The sequence below is a fragment of the Zeugodacus cucurbitae genome, chromosome 6 (assembly GCF_028554725.1).
Source record: "Zeugodacus cucurbitae isolate PBARC_wt_2022May chromosome 6, idZeuCucr1.2, whole genome shotgun sequence".
NCBI lineage: Eukaryota > Metazoa > Arthropoda > Insecta > Diptera > Tephritidae > Zeugodacus > Zeugodacus cucurbitae.
In genome coordinates, this window is record NC_071671.1 from 47,180,718 (window position 1) to 47,186,797 (window position 6,080).

A 6,080-nucleotide genomic window follows, 5' to 3' on the forward strand; every position below is an offset into this window, starting at 1 on the left:
GTGTATTATATAATATAAATAAAGTTAAATAAAGAAATTGCGAGAGTATAAAATGTTCGGTTACACCCGAACTTAGCCCTTGTCTTGTTTGAAGTTATACTTCTTATACGACTTCGGAAAAGGTTGCGATAATTGTTTAACGCTTCAGTGGAGAGGGAATAGCGTTGAGCAATTAACGCGAGTGAGAGAGAGAGAGTGAATGAAAGTAAAGCAAAGAACTTAAAGCACTTGCCATGCTTATGCTATTTGAGCAATTCTTGTTTTTGTAGAACAATGTTTAAATTTTTGGTTGGTGACATATTCACATGTATACGCATATGTATGATTGTATGCTTGTCCATTTCTTTCGTTTCTGTTTAATTTCTGCGAATTCTCAACCATTTTGTGTGACTTTTGGTTGAAATACTCTGCATTAGCCGTTGAAAAGTTAAGACTATACTTCACAGGATCATTTCTGTAGTCAGTGTTTATTTACTAATTAATTCGTGTTTTATATAATAATAGTTTTGGATTCGCTTGCTCGATATGTGATCGCCTGTGGTTCAAGCAAGAACCGCACTTCCTGAGGATATTGATCAGGAAGTACTTTACTTACTTACTTAGAAGTATAACTTCTTCCACGCGTATTCTATAATTATTTAGAAAGATTCTATAAATTATTTAGAAAGAAATCAATAAAATAAATGCGATTCTTAGCACACCATTTCACGACTTAATTTATTTGAGATGTTAAATATATTTTTTTTATTTTTAAACTCTATTTTTATTGCTTGTTTTCTAATTCAATTCTGAATATGCGTAATAACATTTTACTAACATTCATTCATTTTATTTTTGTAAAATTTAAGCATATGATATATCTATCTCTATACTAATCTTAAAATTAAGCACTAATAATGGATCTATAGGAACAAATATTTCATCAAGTTTAAATAACCGAGAGATGGACAAGTAAACGCATGCATACTACGCATACTAAAATGTTTGAATGTGTAGATGGTTTTCATACACTCTTTCATAGTTTTCTCAATACAAATTAGTATTTATTTATAAGTATATACATATATACATGCAATATCATATAATGACTTAAGTACTTAATTACGATTGCAAATAATGGCAATGGACAAGGTGAACAATTTAAATTAAATTTTAAATTATGCTTTTAATTGTGGCAGCTCAGTTGACTTTTGTGGTTTTCATTTCATTTAATAAGTTAATCAAAACAATTATTTTCTAACTGTAGGGTGATACTTGCATGTAAAGGAAATTGATTTCATTGTTCCATTATACTTGTAATATTATTTATTTATATATATTTGTATTGTAATCATGAATCTGTATTTGATAATCAACGTTTTAATGGAAATCGTTGTGAAGTGCATATATGAAAATAATTGACCCTCGGTAAAAGGTAAAACTGCAACATTAAATAAGCATAAATGGTACAAATATCATTTAATTGTAGCATTTTCTTTAGGTCGTCATTGAGTTCTGAAAAATCTGATAGTTGTCTTAATTACGTATACAGCACATAGTTTTGTTGATGTTTTTGTTATTACTTCAAGCGTTCACACAATGACAGCCTTGTATATGTAAAAAATTAATTTCGCCCTCTCATTAATTGTGTCCATGAACGTTAATTTATTCCGGTCGCATATACTCATTTCCGCTCAAAGGAAAATGAAATCACTTTAATTAGCTGACAATTACTACTTCGTCAGACAACATACCTATTTTCATATTAATGTGTCAATTTTTTCGAAGAAATGTGAGACCGTTTGAAGAGTCTTTTGTGACAGAAGAAATATTGTTGACAATTAATTTAAAAATATATTAATTGGTAACATGATATTATTACGGTTGAAATGAAAATTACTTCTAAAAAAACATCAACTTTCTTCCAATTTTAGTAATAAATTAAATTTAGTTATTCTTCAAAATTTGGAAATATAAATGGAACTAATTAGTAAATATTTACGGTTACAATAACGGATCTATCCTTATTATCTTGACACGCATTGGTTTAAACTACATTCAAAAACTATGACACTCAAATTATTAAACGTATAAACAAACCTAGTTGTGGTCAAACACAAAGTGTCATAAACATGGTGAAGGGCTTCTTATAATAATGATAGCTATTGGTATGTATGCATGTGTTTGTGATATCTCGTTGCTTACTGACGCGTTATTAAAGAGATTTCACCCGTTGGCAATCATTTCATTGTTTATGATTGCAACAAAAGCAACAACGAGAATAACAATAACCACTAGCGAAAGCGACAAAACCACTGTAAACAAACGAACAGCCAACAGGCAGCAGGCAGACTTTCTTTTGACATTCTTATGCGTAAGTTGGTTCATTCTAAAAAAGGTTTTGAATTTGTGTTTGCTTGACGCTTGCTGAAGAAATTAAGAATACAAATACCCTAATACTGTTTATTACATAACTAATATTTGGTTGTGGTTAAGATTAAATGCACACTTATACTCGATATAGAGTTATATTAAATAGAACTTAAGTTTGAAATGTTTCAGTAGAGTATATACTGGCTAATAAACTATATAAAACCCTCCATAACTCCAATGTGAGGTTCAAAGGAACTTAAATTTTGAAGATAATTTAAGGCGAATGAAGTAATAAAATTTTAGTACAGTAGCAAAGAATACATATTTTACCCCACTGGTTGAGAAAAACTTGTAATCACAAATGAAATTAACATTTAAATAATTTTGCTCAATTGCCAATGAAAGATTTTACAACAGAATTTGTATATTTTTTCTAAATTAAATATATTTAACATACACGTATACAAATATGCAAGCACATTATTTCCCAGCACAGAACTTTTCATGAAATATGCTTGAAAAAGCGCATATGTTAAACTTTTTGAATATATTGTACTATACAGATAAAATATATATGTTTATATGAAAATATGTATATGCAAATTGAGAACACGTGTGCATGCACATCTTTTTTTTCCGAATTTCTAGTAATTATTTCAAAATCATTGTAATTCTCACGCCTTGACTGCTGATTTGCCTTCGCCATAGAAAATATTACTCATACGCCGTGGGTATACGTAATGTGTTTACATACGCAGAAGTGAATTTTCGATTAATTTTTCGTCGAAAAGGCTTAATTAATTTATTCTTAGAATTTATTCTATATTTAAAAGTCATATATGCGAATATAAAATGAAAAGGAAAATTAAGGCTAAGCATTAACAAAAACAAACACGAAACCATCTGCAAAAAAATTCAAATTTTATGTGCTGAGTTGTACAAAGGAAAATGGAATTTTAGCCTCTCATTGAGGTAAATTGAAAAATCGCTACCAGTCATCAAGTCACTCTGGTGTATTTTCAATAATCGCCACTCACATCAAAACTCTTATCACTTGCTGGCCAAAGTACCGCTACAAGCATTTCACACACACACACCAACTCAAGCAGTGATTTTGCAATATTTTATAGACAAATGTTATTGTTGCTGTCACAGTGTGACTGAAGAAGTAGCTATTCAACGCACTTAGGGCTTTTCAAATGAAATGAATCTACTTTAAATTAGATTATGTGCAACCTAATTCTTTAACAGAATCCGAAAATGTACATTTAAACTGAGGAATTTTTCTAGAATAACAAAGCAGTTCTTTCATTTCTCTAGTATTAAATATACAGCATCTAAAAACAAAAAATCTACGGAAAAATTTCGATGAATTGTACAATTTTATCACTGGTTTATACCGATAAAACTCCGCTTATAATAAAAAAGTTGAAAACCAAAATATATCACCAATTTTACTTTGATTGAGTTTCGTGGAGGCTAACACTGGACTACTGTAGCAGACGGTACAGAGAAAGCTCTACAACATTACTAACTAATACTAATTCTAACACACTGGCACGAACTTACTGAATTGTACATGGTTTCTTTTTTCTGGCAAAGGACACCTCAACAAAAGTCTTCTGTTGATGTCTACATTTGTCAATGTCCAAAAATCTGTTCGGATAATACACTACTCATATATGTATAAACATACTCACATGTACACATTAATTTCAACACCTGCATATGAACATGATCTGCATTCATGACTTTCCGCAAAAGTTGTCATCCGGGAGGGTTGAATTTGAAAAGTTTTTCGATTTGTCGCTCACACAGGTCTTGAGGAAGTTAGTGATTTTCGGCTTCAACATTTTGACTTGGTCTTCAATTTGGAGGATCTGCAGTCACATACTCATATATGTAACTATATAGTGCTTGAACAGTTTTTACTTAATATAATTAATCAGCGCCTTTATGAACTCCTACGAAGTTACTTTTCCACTGTGCGAGATTAGTTTATTCGTAGTTGTTGCTAGCCATTTCTGGACTGCTATGACGTCAATATAGAGCTAGCATACTTAATTATTTACGTCGCTAATTTCATTCATATTTAAACATTCGGCAACCACACAAAGATTTTTCGGCACCATTAGTCGGTAGTTCATGGACTTGCTACTCAGCCTCGGAAAATTTGAAAAATCTTATGAATATTTTAGGTGATAGTAGTAGTAACTAATTAATTAAAAGTCTATAATTTTCCCAGAATATACTATTTATATGATCTCCCTCTTTTAATGTAGAAAAAGTTATTTATGAACCCTTCAATATTAAAGTAATTCTGGTAATGGTCTAAAATTTTAAACCAAAAGAATAACTTTACCATATAATAAATTGTAATTAAACTAGCAGTCCCAGCAAACGGACACACTAAATAAACTGGAATGTACTACAACTTAATTTCATTCAACACTTAATTCACATGGCCATTTCCCAATCTCAACCATCCGTTGGCATAACAAAGCAAAAAAAGTGCTAAAAACCCATTAAATATGAGTAACAAAATGAATTCGTAAGCATAAGAGCAAAAAGTCAAACAACCCAATTACAAATTGTGGGAGCACAAACCACAGAAGTGTGATGGTGCGAATGTATGTATGAAGAGGTCACAGCGCCATGAGGACACTCAGCGAGAAAGTGTCGACTGTTGTTCAACAGTTTTATTGGTCCTAAGAGCACATTCTCTTGTGTTTAGATATTTATGTGTACACATTTTCTGATTTGTGTGAGTCAACGAGGAATGACCACACAAATTTACGGCACTGCAGGTTACTATATCCACCACAAAAAGTACTCCATATTTTCTTGAATAAATATATACATAAATTCACGAGGATACAAAAGCCAAAAGTTGAAATGGCCATTTAAATGACTTGTGAGTGGTATTTAGTTCCGCATAAACTAATGAAATTTAGTCCGCAATGCAACGCTGAATTCAAACTTAAACAAGGGCAATTTTTCTGAAATTTAGTATCTGGTCCCTTTGATTGTTGGAGAAATCTATTATCTATGCAAAAGAAAAATAGTCTTTATCAAAGTATATAATTACTGATCAGACAAGCACACTTCTATAGATAGTTTTTGTACTCTCGCAACATATTGAACAGAGTATTTTTTTCATACAACGGTAATTTGTGTCACTTAGAACTTAAAGAGTTAGAAATAGGGTGATATAAATCAAAATGATGAGGATGACTGATTCCCAACAGGGTCTTAAACAACGAATGTGTGCGACCGCGAGCAGTTGAATAAACAGATATAGCTCTTGCATTTTTTAAATCAATAAATATCTAGAAAAAACTTAAATATGCAAATCAAGGCATAGAAAAACTAAAAAAAAAATATATATTTAAAAAAAATGGCTAACTTTGCATAAAGACAACAGAATACCCTTGATAAGCGTCATTCTAGCTGAGTAGTATAAAAAAATCCCTTTGGCTTAGTGATGCTTTCCTATTTAATTGCTCTTGTTAGCGGATCTTTTCCGTTTGTAAAACAATTAGCGGAGAGAGTTTGAATTTACTTCACAATTTCCATTGCTCTGCTTCTAAACATTTTGTCTGCCTTGTAATTGGGATTTGAGTACTAAAAAGTTTCTGGCGAGCTATTTGACGAGTTCTGTTTTCGACCTGGCCGCAAATTGTCTTAACTTAACCACAAACATCAATAGCTATATTAAATGTTAACGT

General features: G+C 31.1%; 1 pseudogene; it reads left to right on the top strand.

The window, feature by feature from the left end:
• The first annotated feature begins 429 nt into the window (after nucleotides 1-429).
• On the top strand, nucleotides 430-501 carry LOC114805122 (small nucleolar RNA U3; annotated as a pseudogene).
• Nucleotides 502-6,080: the final 5,579 nt, after the last annotated feature.